Below are 21328 nucleotides of genomic sequence, written 5' to 3' on the forward strand. Positions count from 1 at the left end.
TTCCAAATGGACAATGACCCCAAGCATACTTCCAAAGTTGTGGCAAAATGGCTTAAGGACAACAAAGTCAAGGTATTGGAGTGGCCATCACAAAGCCCTGACCTCAATCCTATAGAAAATTTGTGGGAAGAACTGAAAAAGCATGTGCGAGCAAGGAGGCCGACAAACCTGACTCAGTTACATCAGCTCTGTCAGGAGGAATGGGCCAAAATACACCCAACTTATTGTGGGAAGCTTGTGGAAGACTACCTGAAACGTTTGACCCAAGTTAAACAATTTAAATGCTACCAAATACTAATTGAGTGCATGTAAACTTATGACCCACTGGGAATGTGATGAAAGAAATCAATCATCCTATTATTCTGACATTTCACATTCTTAAAATAAAGTGGTGATCCTAACTGACCTAAGACAGGGATTTTTAGTCTGATTAAATGTCAGGAATTGTAAAAAAAAAAAACGTGTAAAAAAAACGGAGTTTAAATGTATTTGGCTAAGGTGTATGTAAACTTCTGACTTCAACTGTACACCTGTTGTATTCAGCGCATTGGACATTTTATTTATTGATTTGATGTATGAATATGGTATGGTTCATGTTAGGAATACAATTGTGTAAAAGTGACAAGCACTGAATTTGATCCCAGGCTTCCTGCACATCACAAGACTGTGTAAACCTGAAAGTTAAAACACAAGCATAGCTCACATTACCTCAGTTACCAAGGCATGTAACAAAGTGTTAAGAGTGGCAGGAGTACACACACAGTACATAGTAACAGCACTTCAGACACAAACAGTATCGTGCAGAGACGTATCTCTTAGCTCACAATAGCCTAGGCCTACATGTATGAGTTAACAACGGATGTTTTCAGCAGTCATACTCCACCACAATGTGTTTCAGATAACCAGTGGTTACCTGAAGAGTAGTCTCGGTCATGAAAATGTATGTTAACAGATACTACTACCAGGTAAAACACACACGCTGGGTGTGCACACAGACACACACTCTACATACACTGAGTATACCTAACATTAGGAACACCTTCCTAAGATTGAGTGGTTGAGTGGGGGGGGTTACTCAATCTTAGGAAAGTGTTAGGTATAGGTAGGTATACTCAGTGTATGTAGAGTGCGTGTCTGTGTGCGCACCTAGCGTGTGTGTTTTACCTGGTAGTAGTATCTGCAGTGTGATGAGAAGTCCAGATGCCCAAAGCTTCAGACTATTCATGATCAGAGCAGATTCATCAGGTCACTTTGTACTTCAGACCCTACATCCCTTTCTCTGACATCAAATGTCACATCACAGCTACACACAGTGGTCAAGTTGGCTTGATGTCCTTTGGGTGGTGGACCACTCTTGACACAGGAAACAATTGAGTGCGAAAAACCCAGCATCATTGCAGTTCTTGACACAAACCGGTGCGCCTGGCACCTACTACCATATACCGTTCAAAGAGAGTCGCCCTACAGTCCGGAACCGGCGCAGCCAGAGTCGCCCTACAGTCTGGAACCGGCGCAGCCAGAGTCGCCCTACAGTCCGGAGCTCCAAGAGTCGCCCTACAGTCCGAGGTCTCCAGCGACGCGCATCAGCCCGAGGTCTCCAGCGACGCGCATCAGCCCGAGGTCTCCAGCGACGCGCCTCAGCCCGAGGTCTCCAGCGACGCGCCTTAGCCCTGAGCCTTCAGCGGGGGTGGACAGGTTAGGTTGGGGACTAAGGCCGGAGCCTGAGCCACCTCCATAGTGGAGGACTGGGGAGGGGGGTGTAGCACAAGAACCGTCGGTGACGGTGGCCACCCTCCCTTCCCTCCCTTTAGTTTGGGATTATTTTTGTTTTGGGGTTTATTTTTTTTATTTTTTTTTTTGGGGGGGGGTGCTGTCACGTCCTGACCAGTAAAGGGGTTATTTGTTATTGCAGTTTAGTCAGGACGTGGCAGGGGGTGTTTGTTTTATGTGTTTCGGGTTTTTATGGTTAATGTTCTATGTTAGTATAATTCTATCTTCGTTCAAGGATTTGTGGGTAGTTGTTCCGTGTGTAGCTGTGTGCCTTACAGGACTGTTTTTTGTCGTTGTTTTTGAGTAAGTGCTTATTTTGGTTTTCTTCGTAATAAGAAGATGAGTATACACATTCCCGCTGCGTTTTGGTCTACTCCTTACGACGAACGTGACAGACCTACACTACCATAGAAAATAACATCTTACTATGGTCAGGACGTGACACTTCAACCTGTCTCCTCCCCTTCATCTACACTGATTGAAGTGTATTTAACAACTGACATCAATAAGGGATCATAGATTTCACCAGAATTCACCTGGTCAGTGTATGTCATGGAAAGAGCAGGTGTTCCTAATGTTTTGTGTATACAGTGCAGTCCTAAATTATTGATAAAGCAATAATGACTGTATAAAATAAATAATTCACATACTGCGTTACCATATTGTATGCTTAAAAAAAGTGGAAATAATATAATTTTATATTAATACAAATAGATTAGAAATAGATAGACAAATATAAATATATTGTTTTTAACAAGTAATACTTTTTTTTCTCTCAAGAAGGTAGGGGTGTGCATGTCCAATGAGATCTATTTTCATTTTCATCCAACAAATGTAAACACCTGGAGTTTGCTAAATGGCATTGGCATTTGGATTGGAACCGGTGCTTTGGTCAAATGACATGAAAATAGAGCTCTTTGGCCACGAACACCAGTGGTGGGTTTGGTATCGAAATGAGAGTAAAAGGTTTTGGGGCGGGGCGCCACCTGGTGTCCTACCTGTGCGCATACCGGGTTGACCGGGGTGCCGGCGTTGGAACTCAGCGACGAGGCCTGGGTCCAGGATGTCCCTAGTGGGGACCCAGCACCTCTCCTCTGGGCCATAACCCTCCCAGTCAACCAGGTACTGGAATCCCCGGTGGACAAACATCTGGGCAGAGGGTTTGCCGACCTCTTCCTCTTGCTCCGGGAAGAGCGGGGGCTGATAACCCAGGGAACACTCGAAAGGCTGTTGTGGGTGTATTCAACCCACACGAGTTGCTGGCTCCAGGTGGTGGGGTTGGCGGAGATGAGGTAGCGAAGAGTCGTCTCCATGTCTTGATTGGCTCACTCCGACTGGCCGTTGGACTGAGGGTGGAACCCAGAGGACAGGCTGGCCAACGACCCAATGAGTGTGCAGAACACCTTCCAGAACCAGGGCGAGAACTGAGGACCCCGGGCAGAGACCGGGGTCAGCACCCAACCATGCTCTGGGCCATCTTTTTGGCAGAGGGTAGGTTGGGGAGAGGAATGAAGTGGGCGGCTTTGGAAAACCGGTCCACTACTGTCAGGATGGTGGTGTTACCATCAGATGGGGGAAGACTTGTTATGAAGTCCAGGCATATGTGAGACCAGGGACCGTGAGGGACAGGCAGTGGTTGAAGGAGACCACCCGGAGCTTGCCGAGGAGTCTTGTTCTGCACACAGACCATGCAGGCGGCGACGAACGCGGAGACATCCAGCCCATGATGGCATCAGCAATCCAGTCTATGAGGAGATTGTTTCACTGGAGCCAAAATAATCCCAATACCACGGGAACCTTAGGAGACTGAATTAGCAGAAATTGGATTGCCTCACTTTGGTTTCCTGACACTCGTAGGTTGATGGGAGTGGTATTGTGGGTGACCCGGCCTATAGAGCGCCCATCCAGCGCTCTAATGTCCATGGGAATGGAGAGGGGCTGACCGGGGATGAAGAGCTCGGAGGCCAGGGTGGCGTCCAAAAAATTCTCAGCAGCCCCAGAGTTGATGAGAACCCGGAGAGATTTCGACTGGTTCCCCCACAGCAGGATGGCATGGAAAGGGGTGCGAGTAAGGGGAGAGGAAAAGTTATCCATATGGCCCACCAGAGTACTCGCCCCTACTGGTGAGCCTGGTCTTTTAGTGGACAGGAGGACATGAAATGACCAGTAGTACCGCAATATCTTCGTGTGAAGCTGGTGTAGACGTTCGGCTGGGGACAGCCTAGCTCTGCCTAGTTGCATCGGCTCGGGAAGAGGGGAATCATCAGACTTCGGAGACACTCGGTGGAACTCGAGTAACCTCGGGTCCTCTTGGAAACTGAGACGTCGGGGACTTCCGGGATGCCTCGGAGGCGAGATGGAATCCTTTGGCAGGCGAGTGGAATCGGACCTACTCTCCTTCCTACGTTCCCGTAGCCGCCCATTGATCCAGAGGGTCAAGGCAATGAGTGAGTCAAGATCTGTCGGTAGTTCTAGAGACTGCTAATTTGTCCTTAACTTCCTCCGATAATCCGTGCAGGAATGTGTCAAACAGCGATTCCAGGTTCCAGTCACTTTCAGCTGCCAACGTGTGTAAATCCACTGCATAGTCTGCTATACTGCGGGAGCCAAAGCTGGAGAAACTTCCGGGCAGCCTCTCTCCCGGACAAATGGAGAGTCAAAAACTTTCTTCATCTCTGCCACAAACTCCTCCAGACTGAAGCATACGGCCGACTGTTGTCCCAACATGGCCGTAGCCCATGCGAGTGCCCTTCCGGATATCAGCATGATGAGGTACATTATCTTCAAACGGTCCAAGGGGAAGGAGGAGGGCTGCAGCTCGATGATTAGAGAACACTGCACGAGAAACGCCCAACCGGTTACCGACTCACCAGCGAAGCGTTTCGGGGGAGGTAAGTGGGGTTATTGGAAAACCGGGGTGGCCGGGGAGGCCGTGCTGCTAACAGCTGGGTTACTAAGGGGCTGTGAGGTTACCGTCGTGGTAGGCTGCCTGACAGACAACCCGCGGAATTGCTCCAGCAATGTGTTCAACGTGCGTTCATAGCATTCGGCCAATGTCTAGAACCCTTCCATAAGATCACGAAGCAACTCCTTGTGCCTTCTAATGGTGGTTCCTTGGGTCCGAGTCTGCTGTGTCCATCATGGCCAGTTCGTACTATCAAAGCTCAGGAGAAGACCCAGAGGCAGACAGTTTTGAAGTAACAAAAGTTTATTACAGAAACAGGGGGCAGGCAAAGGACAGGTCAAGGGCAGGAAGAGATCAGTAGTCCAGAGCAAAGTCTGAAAGGTATAGAACGGCAGGCAGGCTCAGGGTCAGGTCAGGCAGAATGGTCAAAACCTGGGAAAGCTAGAAAACAGGAACAAGAGAAAGACAGGAGCACCGGAAAAACGCTGGTATGCTTGACGAAACAAAACTAACTGGCAACAGACAAACAGAGAACACAGGTATAAGTACAGTGGGGATAATGGGGAAGATGGGCAACACCTGGAGGGGGTAGAGACAAGCACAAAGGCAGGTGAAAAAAATCAGGTTGTGACAGCTTTCTTGGGCACAGGGACTATGGTGATCTGTTTGAAACATGTAGGTATTACAGACTCGGCCAGAGAGAGGTTGAAAATGTCCGTAAAGACACTTGCCAGTTGGTCCTTGCATGCTTTGAGTACACGTCCTGGTAATCCGTCTTGCCCCACTGCTTTCTGAATGTTGACCTGTTTAAAGGTCTTGCTCACATCTGCTACAGAGAGTGTGATCAGACAGAGTCATCCGGAACAGCTGGCCCTCTCATGCATGCTTCAGTGTTGCTTGCCTCAAAGCGAGCATAAAAGGTATTTAGCTCGTCTGGTAGGCTCGGGTCACTGGGCAGCTCGCAGCTGGATTTCCCGTTGTAGTCCGTAATAGTTTTCAATCCCTGCTACATCTGACGAGCGTCAGAGCCGCTGTAGTAGGATTCAATCTTAGTCCTGTATTGACGCTTTGCCTGTTTAATGGTTCGTCTGAGGTTATAGCGGGATTTCTTATAAGCGTCCGAATTAGTGTCCCGCTCCTTGAAAGCGACTGCTCTAGCCTTTAGCTCAGTGTGGACGTTGCCTGTAATCCATGGCTTCTGGTTGGGAAATGTATGTACTGTCACTGTGGTGACTGAGGTGGTATACTCCTCAATGCCATTGGATGAATCTCGGAATACATTCCATTCTGTGCTAGCAAAACAGTCCTGTAGCGTAGCATCCACTTCATCTGACCATTTCCGTATTGAGTGGGTCACTGGTACTACCTGCTTTAGTTTTTGCTAGTAAGCAGGAATCAGGAGCATAGAATTATGGTCAGATTTGCCAAATGGTGGGCGAGGGAGTGCTTTGTATGTGTCTCTGTGTGTGGAGTAAAGGTGGTCTAGAGTTTTTTTCCCTCTGGTTGCACATATGACATGCTGGTAGAAATGAGCTTAAACTGATTTAAGTTTGCCCGCATTAAAGTCCCTGGCCACTACGAGGGATACTTCTGGATGAGCATTTTCTTGTTTGCTTATGGCCTTATACAGCTTGTTGAGTGCGGTTTTAGTGCCAGGTTCGGTTTGTGGTGGTAAATAGACAGCTAAGAATAATATAGATGAGAACTGTTTTGGTAGATAGTGAGGTCTACAGCTTATCATGAGGTTTTCTACCTCGGGCGAGCAATACCCCAAGACTTCTTTAATATTTGACATCGCGCACCAGCAGTTATTGACAAATAGACACACACTCCCACCCCTCATCTTACCAGACGTAACGGCTCTGTCCTGCCGAAACACTGAGAAGCCAGCCACCTCTACATTATCCATGTCATCGTTCATCCAAGTCTCGGTGAAACATAAGATATTACAGTTTTTAATGTCCCGTTGGTAGGATAGTCTTAATCGTAGATCGTCCAGTTTGTTTTCCAATGATTGCACGTTGACCAATAATACCGCGGGTAGTGGTGATTTATCTACTCGTCGGCTAATTCTTACAAGGCATCCCGTCCTCCTCCCCTTTTTTCTCTGTCTTTTCTTCACGTTGATGACAGGAATTTGGGCCTTGTCTCCACAAAGCAGTATATCCTTCACGTCGGACTCATTAAAGAAAAAAGTCTTCGTCTCAGTTCGAGGTGAGTAATCGCTGTTCTGATGTCTAGAAGCTCTTTTCGTTCATAAGAGATGGTAGCAGTAACATTATTTACAAAATTACTTACAAAACAAACAAAACAGCACAGTTGGTTAGGAGCCCGTAAAACGGCAGCCCTCCCCATTATTATTTTGGAGCTCTACGGACAATTCCTTCGACCTAATGGTTTGGTTTTTGCTCTGACATGCACTATCAACTTTGGGACCTTATATAGACAGGTGTGTTCCTTTCCATATCATGTCCAATCAATTGAATTTAACACAGGTGGACTTCAATCAAGTTGTAGAAACATCTCAAGGATGATCAATGGAAACAGGATGCACTTGAGCTCAATTTCGAGTCTCGTAGCAAAGGGTCTGAATACTTTTGTAAATAAAGTACTTCTGTTTTTTATTTGTTATACATTTGTAAATATTTGTCATTATGGGTCACACCCTGTCTTGTGCTTGCCTCCGCCCGGTTTTGACCATTCTGCCTGCCATGCCCCTGAGCCTGTCTGCCGTTCTATACCTTACTGACTCTGCCCTGGATTACTGACCTCTGCCTGCCCTTGACCTGTCGTTTGCCTGCCCCCTGTTTTGTCAATAAACATCTGTGATTCAAACTGTCTGCATCTGCAATATTATGTGGTATTGTGTGTAGACTGTTGAAGGAAAACATTTTTTAAACACATTTTATAATCAGGCTGTAATGTAACAACATTTGGAAAAAGTCAAGGGGTCTGAATACTTTACAAATGCACATGAGTGAGTGTGACTAACAAAATCCGTGCCCTGCTAGCCCAGTCAGCAATTTGGCTATACATTTAGATAGCTGGCTTGACTAATTTACCAATTTACTGACATACACTGAGTGTACAAAACATGAAGGACACTTGTTCTTTCCATGATATAGACTGACCAGGTGAATCCAGGTGAAAGCTATGATCCCTTATTGATGTCACTTGTTAAATTCACTTCAACCATTGTAGATGAAGGGGAGGAGACAGGTTAAAGGATTTTAAAACCTTTAAGACCAGTGGTTCCCAAACTTTTTATTGTCCCGTACCTCTTCAAACATTCAACCTCCAGCTGTGTACCCCCTCTAACACCAGGTTCAGCGCACTCTCAAATGTTGTATTTTGCCATCATTGTAAGCCTGCCACACACACACTATACGATACATTTATTAAATATAAGAATGAGTGTGAGTTTTTGTCACAATCTGGCTGACATGTGTGCTTCCTCTTCGGCCTCTAGGTCACCAGGCTGTTTGTGATGGCACACACCTGTCACCATCGTTACGCGCACCTGAGCCTCATCACGCAACAGGACTCCATCACTTCCCTGATTACCTTCCCTATATATGTCACTCCCTTTGGTTCCTTCCCCAGGCGTTATTGTTTCTGTTTCTGTGTCATGTCTGTGCGTTGTCCGTATTTCTTATTTTGTATTATGTTGTGTTTATTTATTAAAACACTCACTCCCTGAAGTTGCTTCCTGACTCTCAGCGCACATCGTTACACCGGCTCGTGGGAAGTGATAAAGAGCTCTTATAGGACCAGGGCACAAATAATATAATAATTAAAATCAATAATTTTGCTCTTCAATTAACCATCTTACATATAAAACCTTATTTGTTAATCGAAAAATTGTGAATAACTCATCACAGAATGGAGAAGGGTGTTCTTGAAAGGATGCACATAACTCTGCATCCTAGATTCCCTGTAATCCTAGATTCAGATCATTCAGGCGAGAAAAAACATCACCCACATAGTCGAGTCGTGTGAGAAACTCGTCTTCATGCAAGCGGTCAGACAAGTGAAAATTATGGTCAGTAAAGAAAACTTTAAGTTCGTCTCTCAATTAAAAAAAACTTGTCAATATTTTGCCCCTTGATAACCAGGGCACTTCTGTATGTTGTACAAGCGTTACATGGTCACTACCCATATCAGTGCATAGTGCAGAAAATACACAAGAGTTCAGGGGTCTTGCTTTAACAAAGTTAACCATTTTCACTGTAGTGTCCAAAACGTCTTTCAAGCTGTCAGGCATTCCCTTGGAAGCAAGAGCCTCTCGGGGGATGCTGCAGTGTACCGAAGTGGCGTCAGGAGCAACTGCTTGCACGCGCATTACCACTCCACTATGTCTCCCTGTCATGGCTTTACGCCATCAGTATAGATACCAACCAACACATCTTGACCACCAAAGTCCTTTCGATGTCACAAAGCCGTACAGTACTTTAAAAAATATAATCTCCTGTTGTCCTAGTTTCCAGTGGTTTGCAGAAGAGGATGACTTCCTTAATTGACCCCCATAAAAGTAACAGACATACACCAGGAGCTGTGCCAGGCCCGCCACGTCTGTTGACTCATCCAGCTGTAACGCATAAAATTCACTGGCTTGTATGTGAAGCAGTAATTGTTTCAAAACATCTCCTGCCATGTCACTGATGCCTCGTGAAACAGTGTTGTTTAATGAAGGCACTGTCTGTATAGTTTTTTTGGCCTTTTGCCCCAGCATTGTCCCAGGCATATCCATGGCAGCAGGAAGAATTCGGTAGAACTTGGTAGCTCACCATATAAGACGCTTCTAGCCCCTTCTTATTAATGGTATCTGTTGCTTTTATACAAGTCTTACTACTCAAAAGTCATCTAAATTCTCACTCAAAACAATCCCGTGGCTTATATTTCAAATTGGCATGTTTTGTTTCTAAATGTTTGCGCAAGAGCAAAGGTTTCATCGAGTTGTGAGATTGTACTTTTGCACATATAACACACTGTGGCTGAGGAAAGGCACTACTCCCTATATAAGTGAACTCCAAATCAATGTAGTTCTCATCATATATACCAGTAGAGCTGGTATGTGTCTCTATGGACGTGGGCCTTACTTTTTAAATCAATTTTCGAGCAAACGGAATGAGCAGCAACTATGTTTGGCTACATTTGGACCATTAGTGGAATTCCCGCGAGAGAGTAACGGTTAATGTGATTGCATGTTAATTTTTTGACTAGGCTACCTGTATTTGACATTGTGTTGTTATTCCGCTGAACGCTAGATGGTTTAATTTTATTTTTGGCAGTGAAACGAGGCTACTCAGGCGAGAAAAAAAACCTCACCCAAATGTATAGCACCGTTGGAAAATATAAATCGGCTGTTTGAAAATGTGAAACAATTCTTATTATATATGTATATATATATATAAAAAATGTGAATCACATTTTTATTTGATGTTTGGCGTACCCCGACGGCATTGCGCCTACCCCAGTTTGGGAATACCTGCTTTAGACAATTGAGACATGGATTATGTGTGTGCCATTCAGAGAGTGAATGGAGACAAAATATTGAAGTGACTTTGAACAGTGTATAGTTGTAGGTGCCAGGCGCACCAGTTTGTGTCAAGAACTGCAATGCTGCTGGGTTTTTCACGCTCAACAGTTTCCTGTGTGTATCAAGAATGGTCCACCACCAAAATAACATCCAGTCAACTTGTCGCAACCGTGGGAAGCATTGGAGTCAATACGGGCCAGCATCCCTGTGGAACATTTTCGAGACCTTGTAAAGTCCATGCCCCAATTAATTGAGGCTGTTCTGAGGGGAAAATAGGTGGTGCAACTCAATAATAGGTAGTGGTGGAAAAAGTACCCAATTTTCATACTTGAGTAAAATTAAAGATACCTTAATTTAAAATGACTCAAGTAAAAGTGAAAGTCACCCAGTGAAACACTACTTGAGTAAAAGTCTAAAAGTATTTGCTTTTAAATATACTTAAGTATCAAAAGTAAATGTAATTGCTCAAATATATGTGAGTATCAAGCATAATACTCTAAATAAAAATCCCTGACCCCATTTAAACCAATGAGGGTTCAGAACTTTAAAGCCATTATCTCAGAATCATCTTTTGCAGATAGGACCTTATAGTCCCTAACTCTCAATGGGACAAGTCTTTGACAATTTGTAGGGCCTTCTGACACTGCCTGGTATTGAGGTCCTGGATGGCAGGAAGCTTGGCCCCAGTGATATACTGGGCCGTACGCACTACCCTCTGTAGTGCCTTGCGGTTGGAGACCGAGCAGTTGCCATAGCAGGCAGTGATAAAACCAGTCAGCATGTCCTTGATGGTGCAGCTGCAGAACTTTTTGAGGATCTGACGACCCATGCCAAATCTTTTCAGTCTCCTGAGTGGGAATAGGTTTTGTCATGCCCTCTTCACGACTGTCTTGGTGTGCCTGGACCTTGTTAGTTTGTTGGTGATGTGGACACCAAGGATCTTGAAGCTTTCAACTGGCTCTACTACAGTCACGTAGATGAGAATGGGGGCGGGCTCGGTCCTCCTTTTCCTGTAGTCCACAATCATCTCCTTTGTCTTGATCACGTTGAGGGAGAGGTTGTGGCTACCTGGACTATTTGCATTGTGTCAACCCAACCCCTCTTTTACGCTGCTGTCACGATTTCCACCGAAGTCGGTCCCTCTCCTTGTTCGGTTCACATGTATGTGTTAATTACATTTCCTGAGTTTTCCCCGCATTCCAAGCATAAGGCGCTCGTAGATTCAGGTGCAGCTGGGAATTTTATTGACTGTTCATTTGCTCATAGTTTAGGGATCCCCCTTGTTCCTGTAGATTTGCCCTTCCCTGTGCATGCCCTAGATAGTCGACCATTAGGGTCAGGGCTGATTAGGGAAGCCACCGCTCCACTAAGCATGGTTACGCAGGAGGGTCACAAGGACAGAATCAGTCTCTTCCTTATTGATTCTTCTGCGTTTCCCATGGTGCTGGGCCAACCATGGTTGGCCTGTCACGACCCCACTACTTCGTGGCAACAGAGGGCTCTCAAGGGGTTGTCACGAGAGTGCTCAGGGAGGTGTGTTGGAGTTTCCATCGATACGACTACGGTGGAAAGTCCAGACCAGGTCTCCACCGTGCGCATCCCCTCAGAATATGCCGATTTGGCTCTCACCTTCTGTAAGAAGAAGGCGACTCAATTACCACCCCATCGATGGGGGGATTGTGCGATAAATCTCCTGGTAGAAGCAGCACTTCCCATTTGTCTATTTTGAGTAAATCACGTTAATTTACTCATATCTGCTGTCCTGCATCTGACTCCTCTACACAAGCTACACACAGACCACATTACAGCTGCTGCTACTCTCTGTTTATCATATACAGTGGGGGGAAGTATTTGATCCCCTGCTGATTTTGTACGTTTGCCCACTGACAAAGAAAGGATCAGTCTATAATTTTAATGGTAGGTTTATTTGAACAGTGAGAGACAGAATAACAACAAAAATATCCAGAAAAACATGTCAGAAATGTTATAAATTGATTTGCATTTTAATGAGGGAAATAAGTATTTGACCCCCTCTCAATCAGAAAGATTTCTGGCTCCTAGGTGTCTTTTATACAGGTAACGAGCTGAGATTAGGAGCACACTCTTAAAGGGAGTGCTCCTAACCGCAGCTTGTTACCTGTATAAAAGACACCTGTCCACAGAAGCAATCAATCAATCAGATTCCAAACTCTCCACCATGGCCAAGACCAAAAAGCTCTCCAAGGATGTCAAGGACAAGATTGTAGACCTACACAAGGCTGGAATGGGCTACAAGACCATCGCCAAGCAGCTTGGTGAGAAGGTGACAACATTTGGTGCGATTATTCGCAAATGGAAGAAACACAAAAGAAAACTGTCAATATCCCTCGGCCTGGGGCTCCATGCAAGATCTCACCTCGTGGAGTTGCAATGATCATGAGAACAGTGAGGAATCAGCCCAGAACTACATGGGAGGATCTTGTCAATGATCTCAAGGCAGCTGGGACCATAGTCACCAAGAAAACAATTGGTAACACACTACGCCGTGAAGGACTGAAATCCTGTAAACCTCGCAAGGTCCCCCTGCTCAAGAATACATATACATGCTCGTCTGAAGTTTGCCAATGAACATCTGAATGACTCAGAGGACAACTGGTGAAAGTGTTGTGGTCAGATGAGACCAAAAGGGAGCTCTTTGACATCAACTCAACTCGCCGTGTTTGGAGGAGGAGGAATGCTGCCTATGACCCCAAGAACACCATCTCCACCATCAAACATGGAGGTGGAAACATTATGCTTTGGGGGTGTTTTTCTGCTAAGGGGACAGGACAACTTCACCGCATCAAAGGACGGGGCCATGTACCGTCAAATCTTGGGTGAGAACCTCCTTCCCTCAGCCAGGGCATTGAAAATGGGTCGTGGATGGGTATTCCAGCATGACAATGACCCAAAACACACGGCCAAGGCAACAAAGGAGTGGCTCAAGAAGAAGCACATTAAGGTCCTGGAGTGGCCTAGCCAGTCTCCAGACCTTAATCCCATAGAAAATCTGTGGAGGGAGCTGAAGGTTCGAGTTGCCAAACGTCAGCCTCGAAACCTTAATGACTTGGAGAAGATCTGCAAAGAGGAGTGGGACAAAATCCCTCCTGAGATGTGTGCAATTGGGGATGGATTTTTTTGTTGTTATTCTGTCTCTCACTGTTCAAATAAACCTACCATTAAAATTATAGACTGATCATTTCTTTGTAAGTGGGCAAACGTACAAAATCAGCAAGGGATCAAATACTTTTTTCCCTCACTGTAACAAGCTGAGATTAGGAGCACTCCCTTTAAGAGTTTGCTCCTTATCTCAAATAAAATAAAATCAAATGTATTTATATAGCCCTTCTTACATCAGTTGATATCTCAAAGTGCTGTACAGAAACCCAGCCTAAAACCCCAAACAGCAAGCAATGCAGGTGTAGAAGCACGGTGGCTAGGAAAAACTCCCTAGAAAGGCCAAAACCTAGGAAGAAACCTAGAGAGGAACCAGGCTATGAGGGGTGGCCAGTCCTCTTCTGGCTGTGCCAGGTGGAGATTATAACAGAACATGGCCAAGATGTTCAAATGTTCATAAATGACCAGCATTGTCAAATAATAATAATCATAGTAGTTGTCGAGGGTGCAACAAGTCAGTAACACAAGAGTAAGTGTCAGTTGGCTTTTTCATAGCCGATCTTTGAGAGTATCTCTACCGCTCCTGCTGTCTCTAGAGAGTTGAAAACAGTAGGTCTGGGACAGGTAGCACGTCCGGGTGAATAGGTCAGGGTTCCAGCAGGTCTGGGACAGGTAGCACGACCGGTGAACAGGTCAGGGTTCCATAGCTGCAGGCAGAACAGTTGGAACTGGAGCAGCATCACGGCCAGGTGAACTGGGGACAGCAAGGAGTCATCAAGCCAGGTAGTCCTGAGGCATGGTCCTAGGGCTCAGGTCCTCCGAGAGAGAGAAAGAAAGAAAGAGAAAGAGAGAATTAGAGAGAGCATATTTAAATTCACACAGGACACCGGAAAAGACAAGAGAAATACTTCAGATGTGACAGACTGACCCTAACCCCCCGACACATAAACTACTGCAGCATAAATACTGGAGGCTGAGACAGGAGGGGTCAGGAGACACTGTGGCCCCATCCGATGAAACCCCCGGACAGGGCCAAACAGGTAGGATATAACCCCACCCACTTTGCCAAAGCACAGCCTACACACCACTGCAGGGATATCTCCAACCACCAACATACCATCCCGGGACAAGGCCGAGTATAGCCCACAAAGATCTCCGCCACGGCACAGCCCAAGGGGGGGCACTAACCCAGACAGGAAGACCACGTCAGTGACTCAACCCACTCAAGTGACGCACCCCTCCCAGGGACGGCATGGAAGAACACCAGTAAGCCAGTGACTCAGCCCCCGTAATAGGGGTAGAGGCAGAGAATCCCAGTGGAAAGAGGGGAAACCGGCCAGGCAGAGACAGCAAGGGCGGTTAACCTGTTTAAAGGTCTTACTCACATCGGCTACGGAGAGCGTGATCACATAGTCGTCCGGAACAGCTGATGCTCTCATGCATGTTTCTTGCCTCAAAGCGAGCATAGAAGTAATTTAGCTCATCTGGAATTCTCTTGTCACTGGGCAGCTCGCGGCTGTGCTTCCATTTGTAGTCTGTAATAGTTTCCAAGCCATGCCACATCCGACGAGCATCGGCACCGGTGTAGTACGAATCGATCTTAGTCCTGTATTAAAGTAGCAAAATCTTAAGTATTTGGTCTCATATTCATAGGATGCAATGATAACATCAGGCTTGTAACTTTACAAATTTGTTGGATGTGTTTGCTGTTTGTTTAGGTTGTGTTCCAGATTATTTTGTGCCCAATAAAAATGAATGGTAAATCAAATCAAATCAAATTTTATTGGTCACATACACATGCTTAGCAGATGTTAATGCGAGTGTAGCGAAATGCTTGTGCTTCTAGTTCTGACCGTGCAGTAATATCTAACAAGTAATCTAACAATTTCACAACAACTACCATATACACACAAGTGTAAAGGAATGAATAAGAATATGTACAAATATAAATATATAAATATATGGGTGTGCGATGGCCGTGCGGCATAGGCAAGATGCAGTAGATGGTATAGAGTACAGTATATACATATGAGATGAGTAATGTAGGGTATGTGTCACAGTATCTAACGAAGGTGGCGCCCCTCCTCGGTCGGGCGGCGCTCGGCAGTCGTCGCCGGCCTATTAGCTGCCACCGATCGTTGTTTCTGTGTCTTTTGGTTTTGTCTGTATCTCGCAGCTGTTTTGTGTTTGTCATTAGTGGGGGGTTATTTAGTGTGTATTTTCAGTTGGGGTTCTCATGCGGGATTGTTTATTGTCCACTCAGGACAGTTGCGATTGGAAAACTGTTATTATCTATTATATTGCCGGGCTGCGCCCCGTGCGCTTTTTCCTTTTCAGTGCGCTTATTTTGGGAAGGTGTTTTCCCCTGGCGGACTTCGCCACGCGCCCTGTGCCCTACGGCTATTGCGTGTTATTATTATTATTAAAACACTATTGCTCCGGCCCTCTGTCTCCTGCTCCTGATTCCACATCTCCACTGGTCCTAGACAGCCGTGACAGTATGTAAACATGTTATAAAGTGGCATTGTTTAAAGTGACTAGTTATACATTTATTACATTGTCACGTCCTGGCCAGTATATAAGGTTAATTGTTTTGTAGTTTGGTCAGGGCGTGGCAGGGGGTATTTGTTTTATGTGGTTCGGGGTGGTGTGTTTGTGTAAAGGGTGTTTGATTTAGTAATTCCGGGTTTTGGTTTATGTTTAGTTAATTCTATGGTTAGTCTAGGTTGTGTGTTTCTATGTTTGGTTGATTGGGGTTGGGACTCTCAGTTGAAGGCAGGTGTTGTCTATCTGCCTTTGATTGAGAGTCCCATATATTAGGGTGTGTTTGTATGTGTGATTTGTGGGTGATTATTCTGTGTATAGCCTTGTGCCTTACCAGACTGTTTATTTGTCGAGTGTTCGTTTTTGTGTTTTGTTATTTTGTATGTTCATTTTTTAGATTAATTAAAAATCAAGATGAGCATTCACGTACCTGCTGCGATTTGGTCCTCATTCACCGACAACAACTGTGACAGAATCACCCACCACCAAAGGACCAAGCAGCAGAGGAAGGAGCAGACGGAGTTCGAGTTGGACTGGCGGGAGAAGTGGACTTGGGAGGAAGTTCTGGACGGGGCCGGACCTTGGCACCAGGCTGGGGATTATCGACGCCCGCAGTGGGAAATTGAGGCAGCCAAGGCAGAGAGGCGGTGGTACGAGGCCAAGTACGCGCTGAAGGAGAAGCACGAGAGGCACCCCCAAGAAAATTTTGGGGGGGGGCACACGGGTAGTTTGGCTAGGCATAAGAAGAGCCGGAAGCCAGCTACTCGTGGTTATATGGAGGAGCGTATGGGGTGGAGAGCGCTATGTTTCGCTGAGGAGCGCACTATCTCACCCATACGCACGCACAGTCCGGTGCGCGTTATTCCAGCCCCTCGCAGGTGCCGTGCTAGAGCGGGCATCCAGCCTGGTAGGAGGATGCCTGCGCAGCGCATCTGGTCGCCGGTACGCCTCCGAGGACCAGGCTACCCAACTCCCGCTCTACGCACGGCTACCATCAGGCCCCTGCACAGCCCAGTCTGCCCTGTACGAGCACCCCGCTCGTACAGGGCTACTAGTTCCATCCAGCCAAGGCGGGTTGTGCAGGAGGTAAGATCTAGACCGGCTGTGCGCCTCCATAGCCCTGGGTTTCCAGCTCCTGTCTCTCGTGCGGACCCGGAAGTGCGTCAACCCAGTCCGACTCGTCCTGTTCCCGCTCCCCGCACTAGCCTGGAGGTGCGTGTACATAATCTGGTAAGCCCAGTACCAGCACCACGCACCAGGCTACAAGTGCGTCAACCCAGCCTCGCCAGTCAACAGTCTTCATCAGAGCTGCCCGCCAGTCAACAGTCATCATCAGAGCTGCCCGCCAGTCAACAGTCATCATCAGAGCTGCCCGCCAGTCAACAGTCATCGTCAGAGCTGCCCGCCAGTCAACAGTCATCGTCAGAGCTGCCCGCCAGTCAACAGTCATCGTCAGAGCTGCCCGCCAGTCAACAGTCATCGTCAGAGCTGCCCGCCAGTCAACAGTCATCGTCAGAGCTGCCCGCCAGTCAACAGTCATCGTCAGAGCTGCCCGCCAGTCAACAGTCATCGTCAGAGCTGGCCGCCAGTCAACAGTCGTCAGAGCTGCCCGCCAGTCAACAGTCGCCAGAGAGGTCAGACTGCGCTGAACTGCCGGAGTGGCCAGACTGCGCTGAACTGCCGGAGTGGCCAGACTGCGCTGAACTGCCGGAGTGGCCAGACTGCGCTGAACTGCCGGAGTGGCCAGACTGCGCTGAACTGCCGGAGTGGCCAGACTGCGCTGAACTGCCGGAGTGGCCAGACTGCGCTGAACTGCCGGAGTGGCCAGACTGCCCTGAACTGCCGGAGTGGCCAGACTGCCCTGAACTGCCGGAGTGGCCAGACTGCCCAGACTGTCCCGAATTGCCAGACTGCCCAGACTGTCCCGAATTGCCAGACTGCCCAGACTGTCCCGAATTGCCAGACTGCCCAGACTGTCCCGAATTGCCAGACTGCCCAGACTCTCCCGAATTGCCAGACTGCCCAGACTGCCCCCCGGCGATGCCAGACTGGCCCGACTGCCCCTCGGCGATGCCAGAGTGGCCCGACAGCCTGGAACGGCCGGAACCAGAGCCACCTCCAGAAATAGGTGGGTTGGGGAGGGGGTGTAGCACAGTGCCGTCGTTGACGGCAGCCACCCTCCCTTCCCTCCCTTTAGAAAAGGGGACTTTTTTGTTGGTGTTGCTTGGGGTTATTTTTTGTTAAGGTGCTTCTGGGGTAGCACCTTTAAGGGGGGGGTACTGTCACGTCCTGGCCAGTATATAAGGTTAATTGTTTTGTAGTTTGGTCAGGGCGTGGCAGGGGGTATTTGTTTTATGTGGTTCGGGGTGGTGTGTTTGTGTAAAGGGTGTTTGATTTAGTAATTCCGGGTTTTGGTTTATGTTTAGTTAATTCTATGGTTAGTCTAGGTTGTGTGTTTCTATGTTTGGTTGATTGGGGTTGGGACTCTCAGTTGAAGGCAGGTGTTGTCTATCTGCCTTTGATTGAGAGTCCCATATATTAGGGTGTGTTTGTATGTGTGATTTGTGGGTGATTATTCTGTGTATAGCCTTGTGCCTTACCAGACTGTTTATTTGTCGAGTGTTCGTTTTTGTGTTTTGTTATTTTGTATGTTCATTTTTTAGATTAATTAAAAATCAAGATGAGCATTCACGTACCTGCTGCGATTTGGTCCTCATTCACCGACAACAACTGTGACATACATCCAATTTTTTATTATTAAAGTGGCTAGAGATTTGAGTCAGTATGTTGACAGCAGCCACTCAATGTTAGTGACGGCTGGTTAATTTAACAGTCTGATGGCCTTGAGATAGAAGCTGTTTTTCAGTCTCTCGGTCCCAGCTTTGATGCACCTGTACTGTCCTTGCCTTCTGGATGATAGCGGGGTGAACGGGCAGTGGCTCAGGTGATTGTTGTCCTTGATGATCTTTTTGGCCTTCCTGTGACATCGGGTGGTGTAGGTGTCCTTGGCGTGTAGGTAGTTTGCCCCCGGTGATGCGTTGTGCAGACCTCACTACTCTCTGGAGAGCCTTACGTTTGTGGGCGGAGCAGTTGTCATACCAGGCGGTGATACAGCCCAACAGGATGCTCTCGATTGTGCATCTCTAAAAGTTTGTGAGTGTTTTCGGTGACAAGCCAAATTTCGAGTATACTCGGGAGCGGTAAGAGATGTGCCCGTCTACGGAGCCTGACCAGAAGATTGCTCCGCCTGCCGCTTCTGCGGCGCCGTTGTTTTTGGGTCGCCTACTGGGATCTGATCCATTGTCCTGGGTGGTCCAAACAGAGGATTCGCTTCGGGAAAGCCGTATTCCTGCTCGTAATGTTGGTAAGTTGACGTTGCACTTATATCTAATAGTTCTTCCCGACTTAAGATTTCCTGGGGTATCAGTGTAAGAAATAATACATAAAAAAACAAAATACTGCATAGTTTCCGAAGAACGCGAAGCGAGGCGACCATCTCTGTCGGCGCCATGTTGCATTTGGCTGCTGGCCCAAAATAATAGAATATGTTTCCAGTTTGCATAAAGTCCAGTGAAGTTCCTTGATGGCCGTCTTGGTATCCACTTGTGGGGGGATATGCACGGCTGTGACGATAACCGAGGAGAGTTCTCTTGGGAGATAATATGGTCCATTTGACTGTGAGGAATTTTAGGTCAGGTGAACAAAAGGACTTGAGTTCCAGTACTGTATGTTGTTACAATTACACCACGAGTCGTTAATCATGAAACATACACCCCCGCCCTTCTTTTTACCGGAGAGACGTTTATTCCTGTCGGCGCAATGCACTGAAAATCCCGTTGGCTGTACTGACTCTGACAGCATGTCCCAAGCTAGCCATGTTTCTGTGAAACAGAGTATGTTATAATCCCGGATATCGCTTCGGAAAGCAACTCTTGCCATGATTTTGTCAACTTTGTTAACTAGCGACTGGACATTAGCGTGTAATATACTCAGAAGCGGTGGGGGAGTGTGCGCGCATCCGAAGCCTCACTATAAGATTTCTCCGGCACCCTCTCCTCCGGCAGTGTTGTTTTGGGTCATCCTCTGGAAACAGTTTAAATGCCTTGGGAGGTGCAGGCAAATGATCCGCTTTGGGAAAGTCGTATTCCTGGTCGTAATGCTGGTTCTGCTGGTAAGTTGACGTCTCTCTGATTTCCAATAGTTCTTCCCGGCTGTATGTAATAACACTTAAGGTTTTCTGGGCTAACAATGTAAGAAATAATACATAAAAAACAAAATACTGCACATTTTCCTAAGGACTAGAAGCGGAGCTGCCATCTCTATCGGCGCCATCTTTTCCAAATAGCCTACAGTTATATAAACTAAGGAAAATGTTACTGTGTTCTTTGAAATACATTTTATTTCATATTCTGTTACCTAAGACCTTCATAAACACAACCAAATTATATCTTTTTTTGATAGAATATATTAAATGTATTTATTGTGAGAATGTTGACATTCAAAAGACCATCATTGGCCTGAAGGTGACTGCCCTCCCGAAGCATCTTAAAAGTCGGCGCCAACGGTAGGTTAACAATTCGGCGGTGCAAGTAGCAACACTTCAGGCTGAGGAGTACGTTTCACACACCCCATGTGCTCATGTGCTACATTAATAACAAGACAGAAAAATGGTCCAATTCACACACTTACAGTGTTTTCATAAAGTATTCATACCACTTGACTTATTCCGTATTTTTATGTGTTACTGCCTGAATTCAAAATTGATTAAATCTATTTTTTTTCTCATCCATCGACACACTATAGCCCCATAATCACAAAGTGAAAACATGTTTTTACAAATGTTTACAAATTTCTTGAAAATTAGATAGAGAAATATCTAATTTATATAAGTATTCACACCCCTGAGAATCACCTTTGGCAGCGATTACAGCTTTGAGTCTTTCTGGGTAAGGTTCTAAGATTGCACACCTGGATTGTACAATATTTGCCCATTATTCTTTTCAAAATTGTTCAAGCTCTGTCAAATTGGTTGTTGATCATTGCTAGACAACCATTTTCAAGGATTGCCATAGATGTTCAAGCAGATTTAAGTTAAAACGGTAACTTGGCCACTCAGGAACATTCACCGTCTTCTTGGTAATCAACTCCAGTGTAGATTTGGCCTGCTGAAAGGGGAATTAATCTACTAGTGTCTGTTGGAAAGCAGATTGAACCAGGTTTTCCTATATGAGTTTGCCTGGGCTCCATTCTGTTTATTACTTATTTTGAAAAACTCCCCAGCCACTACTATGCTTGAAAATATGGAGAGTGGTACTCAGTAATGTGTTGTATTGGATTTGCCCCAAACATAACACTTTGTTTTCAGGACAAAAAGTTAATTGCTTTGCCAAATGTTTTGCAGTATTACTTTAGTGCCTTGTTGCAAACATGATACA

This window comes from Salmo salar, chromosome ssa24 (assembly GCF_905237065.1).
Source record: "Salmo salar chromosome ssa24, Ssal_v3.1, whole genome shotgun sequence".
Taxonomy (NCBI): domain Eukaryota; kingdom Metazoa; phylum Chordata; class Actinopteri; order Salmoniformes; family Salmonidae; genus Salmo; species Salmo salar.